The sequence below is a fragment of the Nerophis lumbriciformis genome, linkage group LG20 (assembly GCF_033978685.3).
Source record: "Nerophis lumbriciformis linkage group LG20, RoL_Nlum_v2.1, whole genome shotgun sequence".
Lineage (NCBI taxonomy): Eukaryota > Metazoa > Chordata > Actinopteri > Syngnathiformes > Syngnathidae > Nerophis > Nerophis lumbriciformis.
Window position 1 is genome coordinate 16,338,055 of NC_084567.2, and position 26,946 is coordinate 16,365,000.

General features: G+C 37.8%; 1 protein-coding gene across 1 annotated transcript in view; it reads right to left on the reverse strand.

Annotated features, from left to right (window-relative positions):
• Window positions 1-26,946, reverse strand: part of adgrv1 (adhesion G protein-coupled receptor V1) — a 513,902-nt gene that overhangs the window by 159,180 nt on the left and 327,776 nt on the right. The window lies entirely within an intron of this gene.

Consider the following 26,946-nt stretch of genomic DNA (forward strand, 5'->3'; position numbering starts at 1 on the left):
GCATATTTGTAACGGTGTTAAAGTTGTTTATACGGCCACCCTCAGTGTGACCTATATCGCTGTTGACCAAGTATGATTTGCATTCACTTGTGTGTGTGAAAAGCCGTAGATATTATGTGACTGGGCCGGCACGCAAAGGCAGTGCCTTTAAGGTTTATTGGCGCTCTGTACTTCTCCCTACGTCCGTGTACACAGCGGCGTTTTAAAAAGTCATTTTATTTAAAATTTCCGATATTACATTTTAAAGCATTTATCGGCCTATAATATCGCAGTCCGATATTATCGGACATCTCTACTAACAAAGCAAGCTTCATTACATTACAATGGCGCGGACAAATACGCATGAAAACACTCCTACAGACATCACACATGGGACGGTTTATCCATCCATCCATTTTCTACCGCTTATCCCTTTCGGGGTCGTGGGGGGTGCTGGAGCCTATCTCAGCTGCAATCGGGCGTACACCCTGGACAAGTCGCCATGGGACGGTTTAGTGAGTCAGAATTGTTTTAGTTATATTGTAAAACTTACAAACGTTGCTTGGAGTGACGAATGAAGAATCCATACAAGTAGAATCGTTATGGACGATTACAAGATGAAACGGCACTTCTACATCCCGTTACGAGCTTTAGACAGCAGGAATTCACTTTCACCCAGCAGCACCTACAGTGAGCGAACTCATCCAAAAGATGGCGCCATAACACAAACAATAACACACCATTTAAGTGTCGAATGAAAACTATTTGCTTTATGGCCATCAGCGAAGAAAAATCCATAAATTAGCCGCATCGTTTTAAAGGCCGAAGTTTTCAAAGCGTAGGAAAAAAGTAGCGGCTTATAATCCGGAATTTACAGTAATAGTAAAAATAAAATACAATGGAGACCCATATAAATGCTATAGTGCTAAAGTGCAAGCGTGGTGAATTGTTACATATAATTAGTGTGCTAAAGGAGGAAAATACACATCTCCCTTGGCCCAAGTAAGCGCTGCTATCATTGCACATAGCCCTATTGCACAAGTAATAAGCATTGAAAGGCGTGTTTACACATAACTCTTAGAATAGAAATAGACGTCACTTTCAGGTCACGTTGTAGCGATGGTCGTGTTTCCAAGACGCAGAAAGACAGGCAGCGGTGTCGGAGTCTTAATCCCATCACAAGGAAAACATACAGCGTCATGTCGCAGGGAAGCGCACGTGAATCTTCAGGTTATCTGTGCAGAAGCGGGAACTAAGAACGTAGCAAATGGCGAGCATGGAAAAGCTTTATTAGCATAGCGTGAAACAAACCTGACAGTCACCAGTGGCGAACACTGCACCCGTGAGACCGGGTACATAAGGGGGCGTGATTAGTGTAGACAGCAGGTGGGGACACTAATCCATAAACTGAGGCAGGTGCGGCGAACGGACGCTCAATAAGTGGTCACCTCATAGCAGGACGACACATGCTGGAACCAAAATACCAATGCAATAGATAGTAAAAAATGTGCAGAAGCTGTGTTTATGGATCTAACTAAAGCATTTGACACAATCACAATATTTTAATCAAAAAATTAGAACGGTATGGCATCAGAGGGTTGGTCCTAAACTGGATTAGAAGCTACTTAACCAACAGGAAACTATATGTGAAGATAGGCGAACACACGTCTACAACACTAAATATATCCAATATATCCCATTACCATGAATTGATTAACGTGGACCTCGACTTCAACAAGTTGCAAAACTTATTCGGGTGTTACCATTTAGTGGTCAATTGTACGGAATATGTACTGTACTGTGCAATCTACTAATAAAAGTCTCAATCGATCCTGTGGTGTACCTCAGGGATCAATACTGGGACCAAAATTGTTCAATCTTTATATAAATGACATTTGTAAAGTTACAAAATAGTTAGTTCTATTTGCAGATGATACAACTGCTTTTTGTCCAGGAGAGAACACACAGAAAGAAGATAATACAAATAATAACAGAAGAAATTAACAAATTAAAAAGATGGTTTGACAAAAACAGACTCTTTGAATCTCAGTGAAACTAAAATAATGCTATTTGGTAACAGTAGAAGGGAAAGTCAAACACAAATACAAATAGACGGAATAGAAATTCAAAGAGTTAAAGGCCTACTGAAACCCACTACTACCGACCACACAGTCTGATAGTTTATATAGCAATAATGAAATCTTAACATTGCAACACATGCCAATACGGCCGGGTTAGCGTACTAAAGTGCAATTTTAAATTTCGCGCGAAATATCCTGCTGAAAACGTCTCGGTATGATGACGCCTGCGCGTGATGTCACGGATTGTAGAGGACATTTTGGGACAGCATGGTGGCCAGCTATTAAGTCGTCTGTTTTCATCGCAAAATTCCACAGTATTCTGGACATCTGTGTTGGTGAATCTTTTGCAATTTGTTCAATGAACAGTGGAGACAGCAAAGAAGAAAGCTGTAGGTGGGAAGCGGTGTATTGCAGCAAGTGTTGTGCCGGATAACGCACCCCCGCCGTAGAATGCACCCCTTGACTGTTGTGCCGGATAACACAGCCGGTGTTTCATTGTTTACATTCCCGAAAGATGACAGTCAAGCTTTACCATTGGCCTGTGGAGAACTGGGACAACAGAGACTCTTACCAGGAGGACTTTGAGTTGGATACGCAGACGCGGTACCATGAGTACGCATGCAGCTGCGGCTTCCAAACATTTGATCGCTTGCCCGTACGTGCGTGCCGCTATGTGCATGTCACGTACATAACTTTGGGGACTTTGGGGAAATATATGTGCTGTATGAACTTTGGAGAGGTGAACGGTACTTTGGGCTGTGGGATTGAGTGTGTAGTGCAGGTGTTTGAGTTGTATTGGCGGGTTATATGGACGGGAGGGGGGAGGTGTTTGTTATGCGGGATTAATTTGTGGCATATTAAATATAAGCCTGGTTGTGTTGTGGCTAATAGAGTATATATATGTCTTGTGTTTATTTACTGTTTTAGTCATTCCCAGCTGAATATCAGATCCCACCCGCCTCTCACAGCATCTTCCCTATCTGAATCGCTCCCACTGCCCTCTAGTCCTTCGCTCTCACTTTCCTCATCCACGAATCTTTCATCCTCGCTCAAATTGATGGGGAAATCGTCACTTTCTCGGTCCGAATCGCTCTCTCGCTGCTGGTGGCCATGATTGTAAACAATGTGCAGATGTGAGGAGCTCCACAACCTGTGACGTCACGCTACTCGTCTGCTACTTCCGGTACAGGCAAGGCTTTTTTATCAGCGACCAAAAGTTGCGAACTTTATCGTCAATGTTCTCTACTAAATCCTTTCAGCAAAAATATGGCAATATCGCGAAATGATCAAGTATGACACATAGAATGGACCTGCTATCCCCGTTTAAATAAGAAAATCGCATTTCAGTAGGCCTTTAATGAAACCAAATTTCTAGGTATAAAGATTGATGATAAAAGGAACTGGAAATCTCATGTAAAAAAATATACAACATAAAGTAGCAAGAAACACGTCAGTAATGAATAAAGCTAAATATGCATTGGACAAAAAAAATCCCTCCATATCCTCTACTGCTCGCTAGTGTTACCATATCTGAGTTATTGTGCAAAAATATGGGGAAATAACTACAAAAGTACACTTCATTTATTAACCGTGTTACAAAAAAATAAGTTCTAATAATACCTAATGTTGGATATAGAGAACATTGAATCGAAAATACTGAAATTCCACCACATAGTGAATTTGCAGAATGTACAACAATTCTTCTCAACAAAAAAATTAATATAATCTTACAGAAAAATGTAATTTAAAACATGTGTATGCACATACAACACTTAGGACTTTCAGTATATCAGTATGTGGAATTAAATTATGGAATAGATTAAGCAAAGAAATCAAACAATGTACTAAATAAGTTAAAGTTAAAGTACCAATGATTGTCACACACACACGAGGTGTGGGGAAATTATTCTCTGCATTTGACCCATCCCCTTGTTCACCCCCTGGGAGGTGAGGGGAGCAGTGAGCAGCAGCTGTGGCCGCGCCCGGGAATTATTTTTGGTGATTTAACCCCCAATTCCAACCCTTGATGCTGAGTGCCAAGCAGGGAGGTAATGGGTCCCATTTTTATAGTCTTTGGTATGACTCGGCCGGGGTTTGAACTCACAACCTACCGATCTCAGGGTGGACACTCTAACCACTAGGCCACTGAGTAGGTTATAGGTAGTTAATATGGTTAGGTAGGTTAATATGATTCACTTCAAGACACTCTTCAAACTTAAAGTGTTTACAAAGTACAGAGAAGAAGAACCATGATAAACATTCTGAATTTACTGATAATCTTATTTATTAGATTATATTGTGAATACATTGAAAACCGGAAGTGAACAAAAGTGTTAGCAACTGCTATGTAAAGGAAACGGGGTAGGATTAAATAAGCTCTGCTTCTTCCTACTCCTTTTCGAACATGTTAAATAGAGAAACTGGAAATTGTGATGCGTCATGTTGTATGCATGCATGTTCCAAATAAACTCAAACTCAAAATAGTAGCGCGGGGCAAGAACCAAACACTAACATAGGGAAGAAAAACAACAGAGGACATGACCTGGTCTACAGGTCATGACAATAGAAAGCCATCGAGATACACTATATTGCCAAAAGTATTTGGCCACCCATCCAAATGATGAGAATCAGGTGTCCTAATCACTTGGCCCAGCCACAGGTGTATAAAATCAAGCACTTAGGAATGGAGACTGTTTCTACAAACATTTGTGAAAGAATGGGCCGCTCTCAGTGATTTCCAGCGTGGAACTGTCATAGGATGCCACCTGTGCAACAAATCCAGTCGTGAAATTCCCTCGCTCCTAAATATTCCAAAGTCAACTGTCAGCTTTATTATAAGAAGATGGAAGAGTTTGGGAACAACAGCAACTCAGCCACCAAGTGGTAGGCCACATAAACTGACAGAGAGGGGTCAGCGGATGCTGAAGCGCATAGTGCAAAGACTTTCTGCACAGTCAGTTGCTACAGAGCTCCAAACTTCATGTGACCTTCCAATTAGCCCACGTACAGTATGCAGAGAGCTTCATGGAATAGGTTTCCATGGCCGAGCAGCTGCATCTAAGCCATACATCACCAAGTCCAATGCAAAGCGTCAGGTGCAGTGGTGTAAAGCATGTCGCCACTGGACTCTAGAGCAGTGGAGACGCCTTCTCTGGAGTGATGAATTACGCTTTTCCATCTGGCAATCTGATGTACGATTCTGGGTTTGGAGGTTGCCAGGAGAACACTACATTTCGGACTGCATTGTGCCGAGTGTGAAATTTGGTGGAGGAGGAATTATGGAGTGGGGTTGTTTTTCAGGAGTTCGGCTTGGCCCCTTAGTTCCAGTGAAAGGAACTTTGAATGCTCCAGGATACCAAAACATTTTGGACAATTCCATGCTCCCAACATTGTGGGAACAGTTTGGAGCGGACCCCTTCCTCTTCCAACATGACTGTGCACCAGTGCTCAAAGCAAGGTCCATAAAGACATGGATGACAGAGTCTGGTGTGGATGAACTTGACTGGCCTACACAGAGTTCTGACCTGAACCCGATAGAACACCTTTGGGATGAATTAGAACAGAGACTGAGAGCCAGGCCTTCTCCATCAATATCAGTGTGTAGACCTCACCAATGCGCTTTTGGTGGAAAATTCCTATAAATACACTCCGCAACCTTGTGGACAGCCTTCCCAGAAGAGTTGAAGCTGTAATAGCTGCAAAAGGTGGACTGACATCATATTGAACCCTATGGGTTAGGAATGGGATGGCACTTCAAGTTCATATGTGAGTCAAGGCAGGTGGCCAAATACTTTTGGCAATATAGTGTACATTAGAACTAATGAACTAACTTATATTTGCTGTATTTATATCTACCACACGTGAAAATAATGACTGCATTAAACCGCTGCAAAAAAGGTTGTTCACAATCAGACAATACCAGTGCTTATCAAACAGGGGGGACCCAGTGAGGTGTCCGTAAAAACTGTGTTTTTTACGGATAAATACATAAATACATATTATCAGTAGGGATGTCCGATAATGGCTTTTTGCCGATATCCGATATTGTCCAACTCTTTAATTACCGATACCGATATCAACCGATACCGATATATGCAGTCGTGGAATTAACACATTATTATGCCTAATTTAGACAACCAGGTATGGTGAAGATAAGGTACTTTTTAAAAAAATTAATAAAATAAAATAAGATAAATAAATTAAAAACATTTTCTTGAATAAAAAAGAAAGTAAAACAATATAAAAACAGTTACATAGAAACTAGTAATTAATGAAAATTTGTAAAATTAACTGTTAAAGGTTAGTACTATTAGTGGACCAGCAGCACGCACAATCATGTGTGCTTACGGACTGTATCCCTTGCAGACTGTATTGATATATATTGATATATAATGTAGGAACCAGAATATTAATAACAGAAAGAAACAACCCTTTTGTGTGAATGAGTGTAAATGGGAGAGGGAGGTTTTTTGGGTTGGTGCACTAATTGTAAGTGTATCTTGTGTTTTTTATGTTGATTTAATAAAAAAATAAAATAAAATTAAAAAAAACGATACCGATAATTTAAAAAACGATACCGATAATTTCCGGTATTACATTTTAACGCATTTATCATCATCTCTAATAATCAGGTGCTCAATCCTATTTTAATCTGGGGGGGGGGGTAACTAAATGATGTCCGAAAAGGGGGCGCATAAATAAATGGGTTATACTTGTATAGCGCTTTTCTACCCAGGGGCGCCGAAAAGGGGGGGTAAAGGAGACGGATTCTAGGGGCCCATGATGGAGGGGGGCCCAGAGAGGCCCCTAATGATGATGAAATTATAATACAGAAAAAATAATGACACTGTGTTGGGGGCCCTGTAAAGATTCTTTTCATGGGGCCCAAAATCCCTAGCGGCGCCCCTGTTTCTACCTTCAAGGTACTCAAAGCGCTTTGACAGTATTTCCACATTCACCCATTCACACACACATGGCGGGAGCTGCCATGCAAGGCGCTAACCAGCAGCCATCAGGAGCAAGGGTGAAGTGTCTTGCCCAAGGACACAACGGACGTGACTAGGATGGTAGAAGGTGGGGATTGAACCCCAGTAACCAGCAACCCTCCGATTGCTGGCTCGGCCACTCTACCAACTTCGCCACGCCGTCCCTTGACAAAAAAGAATTGAGAAGTACCGCATAATAGAGAAGTGATGACGTGTCACAAAGACACATTTGTTTCCATCCCCTCTGAGACAAAAATGCTGAGTTTTTTTCCCCCCCAGACGTTTTATTTTTAACTTGCATTCGTCTCAATCTCCCTCACAGGCAAAGACATCTGAATGGCTTTATTGCAAACACTTGAGGGCAAAAAGAGCTAAAATAGGAAAGGACATATTCTCTGACGTCAAACATGGAGATAGCCACACAAAAACTCTCATTGTTTATTGATGTGATGATTGATTGTCCCTGATGAGAACAGATAAACTTCCTGAGGAAAGGGACTGTTGTTTACATTGTGTTCAGCTACACTCGCCCCCTAGTGGAGAGTGGACAGACTACATGCGTGCGCACCTCACCTCCACCACTGGGGGGGTTTTCATTGCAATGATGGCTTCCTACAGTCGATGTATATGATTAGGAGTAGATAATAGCCTCCTTACACAACTTGCAAAGCAAACTGTTTTGGATTATTATATATTGTTTTACTTCCAGATCAACTTGCTTTGAAATGATAAGTGAAGTTGACAAGCAAATAAGTATTCATTTTTGATAACCCAAAAAATGCTTGGAACAACTTGTTGCATGATGAGATATTCCTGAAGTGTAGAGCATGTGCAGCTGCATGGACTACATTTCTACGGTTAGAATTGAAACTAATACATTTAGCCAGAACGTGCTTTTCTCCCCAGATTTTCACAGGCCACTTTAATGTCATGGCAGGCCAACACAAAACTATTTGGCCGACCACATAAGATGTGGCAGGCCACTTTAAACGATGTGACGGGCCACCGTAAATGATGTGGCAGGCAACTTTAAACAATGTCGCGGGCCACTTCAAAAGATGTGATGTGCAACTTTAAGACGATGTCGCGGGCCATCTTAAAAGGGTGTGGTGGGCAAGTTTAAAAGCGGTTGCGTGCCTTCATAAAAGATGTGGCGGGCCACATTAAATGATGTGGTGGGCCACATTAAATGATGTGGTGGGCAACTTTAAACGAAGTCGCAGGCTAAATTAATTGACGTGGTGGGCAACTTTAAATGCTGTTGCGTGCCTTCGTAAACGATGTGGCGGGCAACTTTAAAGGATGTGATGTGCAACTTTAAATCGTTGTCGCGGGCCACCTTAAAAGGGTGTGGTGGGCAACTTTAAAAGCGGTTGCGTGCCTTCATAAAAGATGTGGCGGGCCACTTTAAATGACATGGTGGGCAACTTTAAACGATGTGATGTGCAACTTTAAACTATGTCGCAGGCCAAATTAAACGACGCGGCGGGCCAATTGAAATTATGTCATGTGCAACTTTAAACTTAAACTTAAACTTTGCCCGCCTCACCGTTTAAACTTTAAACAACCTTAAACTACGTGGTGGGCAACTTTAAATGCTGTTGCATGCCTTTGTAAACAATGTGGCGGACTACCTAAACGATGTGGAGGGCAACTTTAAACGATGCAGCGGTCCACTTCAAACGATGTGATATGCAACTTTGAACGATGTCGCGGGCCAATTCAAACGATGTGGCGGGCCAATTTAAACGATGTGGTGGGCAACTTTAAATGCTGTTGCGTGCCTTTGTAAATGATGTGGCGGGCCACGTTAAGCGATGTGGTGGGCAACCTTAAACAATGTGGTGGTCAACTGTAAATGATGTGGTGGTCAACTTTAAACTATGTGGTGGTCAACTTTAAACTATGTGGTGGTCTACTTTAAACTATGTGGTGGTCAACTTTAAACTATGTGGTGGTCAACTTTAAACGATGTGATGTGCAACTTTAAACAATGTCATGGGCAACCTTAAACGATGTGGTGGGCAACTTAAAACGACGCGGCAGGCCGTATTAAACGAAGTGACGTGCAACTTTAAAAGATGTCGCGGGCCACATTGAGCGATGTGTTGGGCATTTTTAAAAGATGTCGCGGGCCACTTTAACGACGTGTTGGGCAACTTTAAATGCTGGCGTGCCTTCGTAAACGATGTGGCGGGCCACTTTAAGCAATGTAGAGGGCAACTTTAAACGACGTGGTGGTCCACTTTAAACAGTGTGGCGGGCCACTTTAAACGGTGTGGTGGCAACTAAATGCTGTGGCGTGCCTTCGTAAACGATGTGGCGGGCCACTTTAAGCAATGTAGAGGGCAACTTTAAGCGATGTGGAGGGCAACTTTAAACGATGTCGCGGGCCACATTAAACGAGGTGGTGGGCAACTTTAAACGATGTGATGTGCACCTTTAAACGATGTGGCGGGCCACCTAAACGATGTGGTGGGCAACTTTAAATGCTGTTGCGTGCCTTCGTAAACGATGTGGCGGGCCACCTTAAACGATGTGGTGGGCAACTGTAAATGCTGTTGCGTGCCTTTGTAAACGATGTGGCGGGCCACCTTAAGCGATGTGGAGTGCAACTTTAAACGATGCGGCGGGCCACTTTAAACGATGTGATGTGCAACTTTAAACGGTGTCGCGGGCCACCTTAAACGATGTGGTGGGCAACTTTAAATGATGTGATGTGCACCTTTAAACGATGTGGCGGGCCACCTTAAACGATGTGGTGGGCAACTGTAAATGCTGTTGCGTGCCTTTGTAAACGATGTGGCGGGCCACCTTAAGCGATGTGGAGTGCAACTTTAAACGATGCGGCGGGCCACTTTAAACGATGTGATGTGCAACTTTAAACGGTGTCGCGGGCCACCTTAAACGATGTGGTGGGCAACTTTAAACGATGTGGTGGGCAACTTTAAACGATGTGGTGGTCAACTTTAAACGATGTGGTGGTCAACTTTAAACAATGTGGTGGTCAACTTTAAACGATGTGGTGGTCAACTTTAAACTATGCGGCGGGCCACTTTAAACGATGTGATGTGCAACTTTAAACGGTGTCGAGGGCCACTTTAAACGATATGGTGGGCAACTATAAACAATGTGGTGGTCAACTTTAAACGATGTGGTGGTCAACTTTAAACGATGTGGTGGGCAACTTAAAACGACGCGGCGGGCCACTTTAAACGAAGTGACGTGCAACTTTAAAAGATGTCGCGGGCCACCTTAAGCGATGTGTTGGCCATTTTTAAAAGATGTCGCGAGCCACATTAAACGACGTGTTGGGCAACTTTAAATGCTGTTGCGTGCCTTCGTAAACAATGTGGCGGGCCACTTTAAGCAATGTGGAGGGCAACTTTAAACGACGTGGCGGGCCAATTCAAACAATGTGATGCGCAACTTTAAACGATGTCGCGTGCCACTTTAAACGATGTGATGGGCAACTTTAAATGCTGTTGCGTGCCTTTGTAAATTAAGTGGCGGGGCAACTTTAAACGACTTGGTGGTCAACTTTAAACGATCTGGTGGGCCACTTTAAACGATGTGGCGTGGTGAGCGACCTTAAACGATTAGGTGAGCAACTTAAAACGACGCGGCGGACCATTTTAAACGAAGTGACGTGTAACTTTAAAAGATGTCGCCGGCCACTTTAATCGAAGTGTTGGGCAACTTTAAAAGATGTCGCGGGCCACCTTAAACTACCTGTTGGGCAACTTTGAATGCTGTCGCGTGCCTCCGTAAACAATGTGGCGGGCCAACTTACAACGATGAGGCGGGCCACTTGAAACGCTGTCGTGGGCAACTTTAAACGGTGTTGCGTGCCACATTTAACCATGTGGCAAGCCACACACAACAATGAGGCGAGCCACACAAAACGATGTGTCGGGCCACTTGAAACGCTGTCGTGGGCATCTTTAAACAGTGTTGCGTGCCACTTTTAACCATGTGGCAAGCCACATACAACAATGATGCGGGCCACATGACACAATGTGGCTCGCCACATTAAACAATGTGCCACTTTAAATGACGTGGTGGGCCACATTAAACGATGTGATGTGCAACTTTAAACAATGTCGCGGGCCACCTTAAACGATATGGTTGGCAACTTTAAATGCTGTTGCGTGCCTCCAACTTACAACGATGAGGCGGGCCACTTGGAACGCTGTGGTGGGCATCTTTAAACGGTGTTGCGTGCCACATTTAACCATGTGGCAAGCCACTTATAACAATGAGGCGAGCCACATTAAACAATGTGTCAGGCCACCTTAAATGATGTGGCGGGCCAGAACTGGCTCCGGGGCCTTGAGTTGGACACCTGTGAACCGGACCCTGATATGCACACGCACTTTTGGGAAGTGAGCTGAGTAGGTGGGGAGTTGTGTGTGTGTGTGTGTGCGTGTGTGTGTTTGTGTGTGTGTGTGTGTGTGTGTGTGTGTGTGTGTGTGCGTGCTTCCATGTGTGTGCGTGTGTTTTATGGGCCGAGAAGAACTGCTCTGAATGTTGGAGCTGATCCCAGAGCTAACAGGAAATCCTTTGACCAGAAGAAGAGTTGCCTAAACATATGAAGGAGGGGAGTGATTGAGAATGTGAGTGTGAGATGCAGCACAACACACAGGACAACAATCTACTGGGGGCTGCACACTCTCATAAGAGGTGCTCTGATAGCCGACTCCGCACGTGAAAAAGCCAAAGAAGCCAAAGCAAATGTGCTAAAAGTAAACAGAATGTGCGTGTTTGTCCCCAATGAATATTGGACCCCATTCAGCAACCGTTCTTAAGAACAAATTTTGTTCTTAGGCCCACTTACGAAGTTTTTAAGGGTATTTTTGTATTCACCAATGTTTACCTCAATGAACCCCAAAATACCTTAAAATAAGTATATTCTCAATAATAACAAGTGCACTTTTCTTGGTAGAAAAAAAAGTGACGTTTTTGCTCAATATGTTCAAAACTATTCTTAAATTAAGTAAATGCTCGTGCCATTATCTTGACATAATGATATGCGCTCGGCATCATGATTTTTTTTTTTTCATGCTTGAAGTAAGAAATGATTACTTTAAAAAAGTAGTTTTATACTTGTGAGTGTTGATGACACAGCTTTGCATCAGTTGATATTCTCGTTTCAAGCATGTTTTACTCAATATAGGTAATCAAATCTCAGCAACAAGCTGTAATATATTATTGAGATAATTTAGCACCAAAACCCTTAAAACAAGTAAAACATTCTAACATAAAATCTGCTTAGTGAGAAGAATTATCTTATCAGACAGAAAATAAGCAAATATAACCCTTATTTGAGATATTTAATCTTACTTAGATTTCAGTTTTTGCAGTGCACTCTTTGGGTGGCCTATTTGTTCTTAAGTGTGACAAGTTCCCTTACTTCTGTTGTCTAATGTTACATTAATATCATAGATAGATAAGACAGACAGACTGACATATAGCAAAATGAGCAATATATAGACATTTCGCGCACACACACACACACATGCACACACACACACACGCACGCACACACACACTGCAAGATGCCGCATATCGTGCCCTGGGGAGGGAGCGCATATTTCACGACCATGTACGAAGTGACGAATATTCATTTGCACGCTTTAAGCTACCGAGAGCTGTCCCCCCTTTCCTAAACTTACATTTTGACATTATGTATTTCCCCCCGCAGGATAATACAGATTTATCTTCTGTAATCTGTTTGTGTTTTTTCCGTGTGTCTGATGTGCGGCTTTTCCGCCGGAATTGTGCCCTCATATTGGGAATTAAGGGTGTTTACCTATGCAAATTACAGAATTAAGGGTGTTTACATATGCATATTGGGGAAATAAGGGCGTGTTTATATGCAAATCATAAAAGACACGCACGCGCTAACCATTTGGCATTCAGCAACTTAAGAACAGCAGGTGGGAACAATTTGGGCGTTTAGGAACACGTCATGAATTTGAATGTACTCCGCTTAGGAAATCACTTAGGAACGTATTGCTGAATGGGGCCCATTCTCAGCAGGGTTTAGTGTGTTGGTATACTTTGTACAAGTAACACAAACAACAACACAAACACAACAGTGTGTCTTGGTGGTGTTACCAACAACTCCTATTTGTACCAATATGTACCCAGGTATTGAAACCATGTATTACATTTTCGGTCCTTTTGAGTGTGTCCATCTGGTAATAAAAGTATATTTATGGAGGTTAATGTGTGTCTTCATTACCAAAGCTTTTTTGGACACGGAATTTATGCAACTGGATTTTTATGTTTGAATTTTGTGAAGTGTTTAGTTTTTTTACGTCAAATTATGCCGACAATTTTATTGAATAAAAACTCAGTGTAAAAAAAATCAGTGCATACAAATTCAGTGCAGAAATCTCTGTTGCTTCAAAACTCAAGACTTACTTTGGGTATTTTAGGACTAAAGCCTGGTTCTGAGACAGAAGCCATTGCCTCAGTCTTAATTTAAAAATTTTAAACACAGAAATGATATACAGCGAAATCTTACACAATTAATTTATAGACTTTATTTTTCCAAACAGAATTTTTTAAACACACACATTTTGCCCACCAATTTTTATTTAACGAAATTGTCAGCATAATCTGATTGAAAAAAATTCCGTTAAAAAATTTCAACAGAAAAAAAATTCAGTGACAAAAATTCAGTGTAAAAATTATGGAAGTTCATTTGTGTCTTTATTACCAAAGCTTTTTTTTTTTTTTTTTTTTTTTACAATGAATTTATGTAACTGATTTTTTTGCGTTGGAATTTTGTGATCTGAATTTTTTTGTACTTCAAGCTGTACTGCAATTTCATTCAAAAAAATGTGTCAGCAAAATGCGTGTGTTTAAAAACTCAGTGTAAAATTATTCAGTGTGTAAAAGTTCAGTGTAAAAAAATTCAGTGTATAAAAAAATAGTGTATAAAAATTGAGTGTAAAAAAAATTAGTGCTGAAAAATTCAGTGTCCAAAAAATTTGCTCTTTCAAAAATCAAGACACAATTCCGATAATGAATTTTTAGAATGAAGTTATAATGAAATTTCATTGAAAAAAATGTGTTAGCAAAATGCATGGGTTTAAAAATTCAGTGTAAAAGTATTCAGTGTGCAAAAATGCAGTGTAAAAAAATTAGTGCTGAAAAATTCAGTGTGAAAAAAATTGGCTGTTTCAAAAATCAAGACACAATTCTGGTAATGATTTTTGAGAATTAAGTTATAATGAAATTTAATTGAAAAAAATGTGTTAGCAATATGTGTGTGTTTAAAAATTCAGTGTAAAATTATTCAGTGTGTACAAATTCAGTGTAAAAAAAAACCTCATTGTATGAAACTGCAGCGTATAGAAATTCAGTGTAAAAAAAATTTGTGCTGAAAAATTAATTGTCAAAAGAATTTGCTGTTTCAAAAATCTACACTCATTTCCGGTAGTTAATTTTTTTTTAACTTCAAGTTATAATGAAATTTCCTTGAAAAAAATGTGTCAGCAAAACGCATGTGTGTAAAAATTCAGTGTAAAAAAATTCAGTGTATAAAAATTCAGTGTATAAAAATTAAGTTCATAAAAATTCAGTGCATACGATGTGGTGGTCATATATATATATATATATATATATATATATATATATATATATATATATATATATATATATATATATATATATATATATATATATGTGCATACATATATATATGTGTGTATGTATATATATATATATATATATATACATGCATGCATACTGTATATATATATATATATATATATATATATATATATATATATATATATATATATATATATAGCCCGGCCCCCGGCCAAATTGTTTTAACCCAATGCGTCAAAAAGTTTGGAGACCCCTGCTGTAGACGTTCAACTCGCAGCAGTGAGCAAACTCGTCCAAAAGATGGCGGCATTGCACAAACACTAACACACCCTTTTGGTCTCTGTGGGTGTTTTATTTAAAAACGATTTGATTAATACAGAACACCATTGCCGTCAATTAGTCACACTGTTTTACAAGCCGCAAGGTTCAAAGCGTAGGAAAAATTGTAGCGGTTTATAGTCCGGAAAATACAGTACCTGCAAAATTAGGAAAAAAACTAGCCTGCTAATATTAGAATGCTAACTATTGTATAGCGGGCCATTGAAGAAATAGCTAGGGCCACACTTTGGACACCTCTGCTCTCATAGTTGCATCAGGTTGTAATTGTAGTGCAGTTACAGATGTCGCTAGTAATGATGGAACGTGGTAAAAAACTTCCACCCGCACGCACTCACGCACACGCACACACACACACACACACACACACACACACACACACACACACACACACACACACACACACACACACACACACGACACTGATGACATCTCACACATGTTGGGTAAATTTCCATTCCACTCAGACAATTTTCAGTTGTCTTGCTGAGCAGAGAGGCAAAGTGCTGACTACGGGATATCTCGTAGTCGTCTCAGTCTCGTTCAGCCTTGTTTTTACGATGCGACTTAGCACCCAAATGAAGTCGTAGATCATGTTCCGACAGTGAGGCAACCGCCACATAACATTAACTGTTGTCTGACAACAGGAGGACATCTTCTCTAAATATTAGCAAATAACACATATCTGCTCGCGTCTAAAATGTCCTGATACACTTGTGAAAAGTTGGGCAGCCCATTATCATCGAACTGCACCAATTTTGTCAAGAGGAGTGGTCAAAAATTCAAGCAGAAGCTTGCCAGAAACTAGTGGATGGCTACCAAAAGCGCCTTATTGCAGTGAAACTTGCCAAGGGACATGTAACCAAATATTAACATTGCTGTATGTATACTTTTGACCCAGCAGAGATTTGGTCACATTTTCAGTAGACCCATAATAAATTCATAAAAGAACCAATCTTTATAAATATTTTTTGTGACCAACAAGTATGTGCTCCAATCACTCTATCACAAAAAAAATAAGAGTTGTAGAACGTATTGGAAAGTCAAGACAGCCATGACATTATGTTCTTTACAAGTGTATGCAAACTTTTGATCGCGACCGTACGTGCCTCCACTTCGACTATGTTGTTTCCCTGCCATCTTTGTTGTAGTTTTTGGCGCTTCTACAGCGAGTCTACTGACTTTAGTCTGATTTTTTTTTTTTTTTAACTGTCATTGTTAAAAAAAAAATTAAAAAAAAGAATCAAAAGCAATGTTGCTATGAATTATTCATCTTTTTAAAGCTCCAAATACTTCAAATCAAATAATCCACTTTAAACATTTTTTGGGAGAAAATATTGCATATTTTGTGTTTTTTGTAGTAAAAAACAGGGTTTTCTTTGATAAAAAGGGCATCAAACATTGGCAAATATAAAATGTTATGTCAACAAATAGGTCTCAAGTTGCTCTATAGATATTTTAGAGTTCCATCCATCCATCCATCTTCTTCCGCTTATCCGAGGTCGGGTCGCGGGGGCAGCAGCCTAAGCAGGGAAGCTCAGACTTCCCTCTCCCCAGCCACTTCGTCCAGCTCCTTCCGGGGGATCCCGAGGCGTTCCCAGGCCAGCCGGGAGACATAGTCTTCCCAACGTGCCCTGGGTCTTCCTCGCGGCCTCCTACCGGTCGGACGTGCCCTAAACACCTCCCTAGGGAGGCGCTCGGGTGGCATCCTGACCAGATGCCCGAACCACCTCATCTGGCTCCTCTCGATGTGGAGGAGCAGCGGCTTTACTTTGAGCTCCCCCCGGATGACAGAGCTTCTCACCCTATCTCTAAGGGAGAGCCCCGCCAAAAGGCGGAGGAAACGCATTTCTTCCAGTGTGAGGGTATATATATATATATATATATATATATATATATATATATATATATATATATATATATATATATATACACATAAATATGTATATATATATATATACACATATATATACTGTGTATATATATACATATACATATATATATATATATATATATATATACATATATATATACATAAATATGTATATATATACACATATATATACTATATATATATATATATATATATATATATATATATATATATATATATATATATATATATATATATACATATATACATATACATATATACATATACAAAAATATACATACATATATATATACACATTACTTCCCTGCTTGGCACTCAGCATCAAGGGTTAGAATTGGGGGTTAAATCACCAAAAATGATTCCCCGGCGTAGCCACCGCTGCTGCTCATTGCTCCCCTCACCTCCCAGGGTGATCAAGGGTGAAGGGTCAAATGCAGAGAATAATTTCGCCACACCTCGTGTGTGTGTGTGACAATCATTGGTACTTTAACTTAATATACATGCATATATATATATATATATATATATATATATATATATATATATATATATATATATATATATATATATATATATATATATATATATATATATATATATATATGTATATATATATATATATATATATATATATATATATATATATATATACACATTTACATACATATATAAATATTTTTGTTTATTCTTATATATTTTTATTTTAGTGAACGTAAAACATATATATATTAATGCACATATATATACACATATATATGTATACATATATATGTATATATATACACACACACATATATATATACATATATATACACACACACACACACACACACACACACACACACACACACACACACATATATATATATATATATATATATATATATATATATATATATATATATATATATATATATATATATACACACACATATATACACATTTATACATACATATACGTATATATACATATACACATATATACATACATATACGTATATATGTATATACATATATATACACATATATACATATATATACACATATACATATGAATGAATGAATGAAATAAGTTTATTTCGGTCATATAATCAACCATCAACCATTAACCATTTTGTGTGACCAGTTTAAGGGTACAGATTACAATCATACACATTTACACACAAAAAGAAAAGAAAAAGCATGACCGAAAAAGGAATAGGCTGAAGCCAAAGCTTATATTTGCCTATCCTATACTTTCACTGAAAATAAGATTACCTGGAACATCAACGTTAAAAAGAAAAAGAAAATCAATGGGATGAAAGTAATTGTTACTATATTTTATAATTTTCAATTATTTCACATTTCAATGTTTTCTTAAACCTTAACAAAGAACTACATGTCTTCAACTCATCACTGATCTTGTTCCACCATTTAACTCCTAAAACTGAAATACATTTGTATTTTATATTCATTCTTGCTTTACCAATTTCAAAAATCAATATCCCCCGTAAATGATAGTTTTCTCCTCTTAATTGAAATAACCTAAGAATACAAGCTGAAAGGCTGTTGTTCTTTACTCGAAACATCATTTCCATTGTTTTTAAAAACACAATCTCTGAAAATTTTAACACATTAGAACTTTTAAATAATGGATTGGTATGTTCATAGTAGCACACATTGTGTATTATTCTAATGATCCTTTTTTGGAGTTTAATTATTGGATCTATGTTTGTTCGACAAACATTTCCCCAAACTTCAACACAATATGTTAAATATGGAAAAATTAAATAATAATATAACATATGCAGACATTTCTTATTCAGCATGTGTTTTACTTTATAAAGAATAGCAATGGGTTTGGATATTTTCCCTTTATATATTCAATATGCGGTTTCCAACATAATTTATGATCAATTATTATTCCCAAGAATTTAGTTTCATATACTCTATCAATTTCCACTAGATTTAATTTTAATTTTGCTTCGCAATTTGTCCTTGCACCACTAAACACCATACATTTAGTTTTCTTATCATTTAATGATAACTTATTAATATCAAACCATTTCTTTAGCTGAATCAACTCAACCTCTATTATCCTCAACACTTCCTTCAAGTCTTCTCCTGAACAATGTACATTTGTATCATCTGCAAACATAATAAAATTCAATGTATTAGACACTGAACAAATATAATTTAAATATAGTATAAATAACTTAGGTCCCAATACCGAGCCTTGTGGAACCCCACAAGTTACTCTTCTTGGCTGTGATTTAGTGATTTATAAGTTTAGTCTTATATATATATATATATATATATATATATATATATATATATATATATATATATATATATATATATATATATATATATATACATACATGCATATATATATATATATATATATATATATATATACACATACATATGTACATATATATACATATACAAGTATATATACACATATATATTTACATATATATATATACACATTTATTTATTTTTTACTTTCACACGGGAAAAAATGCCCCTCTTGAATAGACATTTGACCTGTTTTTAACACTATTGACTGAGACCTTTTTGGGTCCCTTGGACATTTGACATTCACCAAAATTGAGGGGAGCCCTAATCAAAATGTGCCCCACATGCTTTCATTTTTCAGCGTGCGGCCCTCAGTTGAAAGTTTGGACACCCCTCCCACAGGACGTTCAAAACTGCGCTAATCACATGCCACACTTTTTAACTTAATAAACGGCATGTTTGAAACAGGTGAACAGCAACATGATTTCCATGAAATCTTTATGAAGGCTTAATATGACTGACAATCAAAGTCAATTCCGAGTGTCAGTCATTACATGCACGTTATTCCCAGTGGCACCAGTCAGCACCATTGAAAAGTACATGTTGTTTATTTGAGTGTAATTGAAGCGGAAGGTGAAGAGAAAATCCCCGTTATGAACAATAGCACAATGTCACGCACTTCCAAGAAAGGAGGCCTCAACATACATTGACAAAGAAGAAGACCAGCATGGAATTTTCCATTGCAAACCCCACCTAGGTCCGGGCCATAAACGGGTCGAGCCCGAGGTGCGTAGCCCCCAACGACTCAAGGCTGATGTTTGTCAACCAAAGAGAGGGGCTACCTGTGGAAATTTACCAGTCCCGCACTTGTCACGCACGCACGCACACGGCTGGGACCAGCAGAGACCATCCGGAGACTGCATATCTTGCTCACTGCTCATGTGCGTTTTTAATGGGTGAGGGTATGGGGGGGGGGCATGGTTGTGTTGTTAGGACACTCAGGCCCGCAAATAACGCACTTTTTCTTTGTGCATCTATCATATCATATCATATCATGTGCATCTATCATATCATGTGCATCTATCATATCATATCATGTACATCTATCATATCATATCATGTGCATCTATCATATCATATCATATGCATCTATCATATCATATCATGTGCATCTATCATATCATATCATGTGCATCTATCATATCATGTGCATCTATCATATCATATCATATCATATGCATCTATCATATCATGTGCATCTATCATATCATATCATGTGCATCTATCATATCATATCATATCATGTGCATCTATCATATCATATCATGTGCATCTATCATATCATATCATGTGCATCTATCATATCATATCATGTGCATCTATCATATCATATCATGTGCATCTATCATATCATTTGCATCTATCATACATCATATCATGTGCATCTATCATATCATGTGCATCTATCATATCATGTGCATCTATCATATCATATCATGTGCATCTATCATATCATATCATATCATGTGCATCTATCATATCATATCATGTGCATCTATCATATCATATCATGTGCATCTATCATATCATATCATATCATTTGCATCCATCATATATCATATCATGTGCATCTATCATATCATATCATGTGCATCTATCATATCATTTGCATCTATCATACATCATATCATGTGCATCTATCATATCATGTGCATCTATCATATCATGTGCATCTATCATATCATATCATGTGCATCTATCATATCATATCATATCATGTGCATCTATCATATCATATCATGTGCATCTATCATATCATATCATGTGCATCTATCATATCATATCATATCATTTGCATCTATCATATATCATATCATGTGCATCTATCATATCATATCATGTGCATCTATCATATCATGTGCATCTATCATATAATATCATGTGCATCTATCACATCATATGCATCTATCATATCATATCATATCATGTGCATCTATCATATCATATCATGTGCATCTATCATATCATATCATGTGCATCTATCATATCATGTGCATCTATCATATCATATCATGTGCATCTATCATATCATATCATGTGCATCTATCATATCATGTGCATCTATCATATCATATCATATCATATGCATCTATCATATCATGTGCATCTATCATATCATATCATGTGCATCTATCATATCATATCATATCATGTGCATCTATCATATCATATCATGTGCATCTATCATATCATATCATGTGCATCTATCATATCATATCATATCATTTGCATCTATCATACATCATATCATGTGCATCTATCATATCATGTGCATCCATCATATCATGTGCATCTATCATATCATATCATGTGCATCTATCATATCATATCATATCATGTGCATCTATCATATCATATCATGTGCATCTATCATATCATATCATATCATTTGCATCTATCATATATCATATCATGTGCATCTATCATATCATATCATGTGCATCTATCATATCATGTGCATCTATCATATCATATCATGTGCATCTATCATATCATATGCATCTATCATATCATATCATATCATATCATGTGCATCTATCATATCATATCATGTGCATCTATCATATCATATCATGTGCATCTATCATATCATATCATGTGCATCTATCATATCATGTGCATCTATCATATCATATCATGTGCATCTATCATATCATATCATGTGCATCTATCATATCATATCATGTGCATCTATCATATCATGTGCATCTATCATATCATATCATGTGCATCTATCATATCATGTGCTTCTATCATATCATATCATGTGCATCTATCATATCATGTGCATCTATCATATTATATCATATAATTTGCATCCATCATATATCATATCATGTGCATCTATCATATCATATCATATCATTTGCATCTATCATATATCATATCATGTGCATCTATCATATCATATCATGTGCATCTATCATATCATGTGCATCTATCATATCATATCATGTGCATCTATCATATCATATGCATCTATCATATCATATCATATCATATCATGTGCATCTATCATATCATGTGCATCTATCATATCATATCATGTGCATCTATCATATCATATCATGTGCATCTATCATATCATGTGCATCTATCATATCATATCATATCATATGCATCTATCATATCATGTGCATCTATCATATCATATCATGTGCATCTATCATATCATATCATGTGCATCTATCATATCATATCATGTGCATCTATCATATCATATCATGTGCATCTATCATATCATATCATATCATTTGCATCTATCATACATCATATCATGTGCATCTATCATATCATGTGCATCTATCATATCATATCATATCATGTGCATCTATCATATCATATCATGTGCATCTATCATATCATATCATATCATTTGCATCTATCATATATCATATCATGTGCATCTATCATATCATATCATGTGCATCTATCATATCATGTGCATCTATCATATCATATCATGTGCATCTATCATATCATATGCATCTATCATATCATATCATATCATATCATGTGCATCTATCATATCATATCATGTGCATCTATCATATCATATCATGTGCATCTATCATATCATATCATGTGCATCTATCATATCATGTGCATCTATCATATCATATCATGTGCATCTATCATATCATATCATGTGCATCTATCATATCATATCATGTGCATCTATCATATCATGTGCATCTATCATATCATATCATGTGCATCTATCATATCATGTGCTTCTATCATATCATATCATGTGCATCTATCATATCATGTGCATCTATCATATTATATCATATAATTTGCATCCATCATATATCATATCATGTGCATCTATCATATCATATCATATCATGTGCATCTATCATATCATATCATGTGCATCTATCATATCATATCATATCATGTGCATCTATCATATCATATCATGTGCATCTATCATACTGTATCATATCATGTGCATATATTATATCATATCATATGCATCTATGATATCATATCATGTGCATCTATCATAGCATATCATATCATGTGCATACATCATATCATATCATATCATGTGCATCTATCATATCATATCATGTGCATCTATCATATCATATCATATCATGTGCATCCATCATATCATATCATATCATATCATGTGCATCTATCATATCATATTACATCATACCATATCATGTGCATCTATCATATATCACATCATGTGCATCTATCATATCATATCATGTGCATCTATCATATCATATCATGTGCATCTATCACATCATATCATATCATGTGCATCTATCATATCATATCATGTGTGTCTATAATATCATATCATGTGCATCTATCATATCATATCATATCATGTGTGTCTATAATATCATATCATGTGCATCTATCATATCATATCATGTGCATCTATCATATCATATCATGTGCATCTATCATATATCATGTGCATCTATCATATCATGTGCATCCATCATATCATATCATGTGCATCTATCATATCATATCATGTGTGTCTATAATATCATATCATGTGCATCTATCATATCATATCATATCATGTGTGTCTATAATATCATATCATGTGCATCTATCATATCATATCATGTGCATCTATCATATCATATCATGTGCATCTATCATATATCATGTGCATCTATCATATCATATCATGTGTGTCTATAATATCATATCATGTGCATCTATCATATCATATCATGTGCATCTATCATATCATATCATGTGCATCTATCATATATCATGTGCATCTATCATATCATATCATGTGCATCTATCATATCATATCATGTGTGTCTATAATATCATATCATGTGCATCTATCATATCATATCATGTGCATCTATCATATCATATCATGTGCATCTATCATATATCATGTGCATCTATCATATCATGTGCATCTATCATATCATATGCATCAATCATATCATATCATGTGCATCTATCATATCATATCATATATCATGTGCATCTATCATATCATGTGCATCTATCATATCATGTGCATCTATCATATCATAACATGTGCATCCATCATATCATATCATGTGCATCTATCATATCATATCATGTGCATCTATCATATCATGTGCATCTATCATATCATATCATGTGCATCTATCATATCATATCATGTGCATCTATCATTTCATACCATATATCATGTGCATCTATCATATCACATCATGTGCATCTATCATATCATATCATGTGCATCTATCATATCATATCATATCATATCATGTGCATCTATCATATCATATGCATCTATCATATCATGTGCATCTATCATATCATATCATATCATGTGCATCTATCATATCATATCATATCATGTGCATCTATCATATCATATCATGTGCATCTATCATATATCATATCATGTGCATCTATCATACATCATATTAAAAATAAAAAAGAAGCGTTGAGAAAAGGGAGAAAACAAAGAATATTAATGTACAATTGAGAGTACGGATGTTTTCATCACAGAGTTTTATGCTGCCGATTCCCATCTTCCATGACTGAGATCGGCCGATCCCGATACCGATCACATGTCCATCCATCCATTTTCTACCGCTTATTCCCGTTTGGGGTCGCGGGGGGTGCTGGAGCCTATCTCAGCTACAATCGGGCGGAAGGCGGTGTACACCCTGGACAAGTCGCCACCTCATCGCAGCCGATCACATGTATTACCGTAAATGATTATTACTTTTTTCCTACGCTTTGCACCCCGCGGCTTATAAAGCGGTGCAGCTAATTCATGGATTGTTTTCTTCACTGATGGCCATAATGCAAATAGTTAAAAAAAACAACGACAAGCATCTTTTGGACGAGTTCGCTTACAGCGGATGCCGTTAAAGGTTTCAACCGGAAGTACGAGTGCCGTTCCGTCTTCTAGCCATCCATAGAGTTTCTACATGTATGGATTCTTCATACATCCTACTCAGTGGTCTAGTGGTTAGAGTGTCCGCCCTGAGATTGGTAGGTGGTGAGTTCAAACCCCGGCCGAGTCATACCAAAGACTATAAAAATGGGACCCGTTACCTTTCTGCTTGGCACTCATCATCAAGGGTTGAAATTGGGGGTTAAATCACCACCGCTGCTGCTCACTGCTCCCCTCACCTCCCAGGGGGTGAACAAGGGGATGGGTCAAATGCAGAGTACAAATTACACCACACCTAGTGTGTGTGTGACAATCATTGGTACATTAACTTTAACTTTAATTTTAACTTTACTCTCACCTCCAAGTGACGTTTGTAAGTTTTACTATATAACTTAAAATGTTCATACTTACTAAACCGTCCCATGTGTGACGTCTGCAGGAGTGTTTTCATGCATATTTGCACTTCTATCGTAATGTAATCAAAGCTAAGGTCGTTAGCATTAGCTAATATGCTAACACATTTACAAGTGTCTGTGTTAGTATTATTAACTCATATTTAACTTTTGGCTTTGTTTCAGTTTCACAAATTCCTCTGTAAATTCACCAAAACATCACCGTGGACTTTGGAATTTTACATTAGAAAGAGAAGACTGTGGTCCTTTCAGAGGTAAGTCAACAGGACGTGTCACTGGGTGGTGTCTTCTGGGGAAATTTTGTTTCAAACTATATATATCTCAAGTCTGAAATACACTGGGAATGTTTTAAGTCTTCTCAGTTGTTCATCTATGAATAGGGGTATTGCTTTTTTCCCCAAATACTGTATGTTAGAATAATTGTATCTAAGTTATCAAAAAACTTTGTGTTACATTGAGTTCACAAAAGCTGTCTTTGATCCTACCAAGAAAAAGGCTTGTAAACCCCCACTGTGTAGGATGGGAAGCAACATGAAGGTGTTCTGTTTCTTTGATGTATTGTAATCAACAGAAAGATATTGTCATGACCCGAGATCTACAAAGCGAAGAGGAAGCAGGACCTGACTCCCCTCCAGGGACCTCTTCTTTGAACTGTTTTACGACCTTTTCTTTGAACTGTTCTGTAACCAAAGGCGATGGCTGTTTACGACCCCCGTCCCTTAGAAACAGCTGCTACCATGTAATCAGGGAAAGTCCAAATAAAAGAGGAGGCGTACAATCTTTCGCCAGAGCGTGTTGAGACACTGTGCATGGGTACAGTGTCCAGGCGTCTCTCCTCAACTGAGCCAAATGTAATTCTGTCTCTGTTTAATTATTTGCTTCTTGTCTTGTTTAATAGATGTCATCGGTGTTTGAACCTGACACCGTACCTTGCTCATAGCCTGCAGCTAGCTTAGCTTAACCTAGTTTAGCTTAGCTAACGCTAACATCCTACTAAATGCTACATGTAACAAAGCATACAACATGCTTTGTTACAAACTTGAACAAAGCGTGAACACACCAACATGTACCAGGTGATGACGTTAAAAGTGATGTTTGATCGTCTCCCGGCTGCTATCCAGGCTATTCACCGTCTATTTATTAGCTCACTAACCCGACTTTCTTGGCTTCCAACCAAATCTTTTTTTTTTCCTGAAGCGATCATGACAACCACTGCGGCAGTTAATGATGCTGCACGTTCACGCCATGTTTTTAACTACTACAACTCACTTCTTGTCGGGATCCCCAGCAAGAACATCCAGAAGCTGCAGTACATACAAAATAGTGCTGCTAGGATCCTGATGAGAGTGCGGAAATACGACCACATCACACCGGTTCTCAAATCCCTTCACTG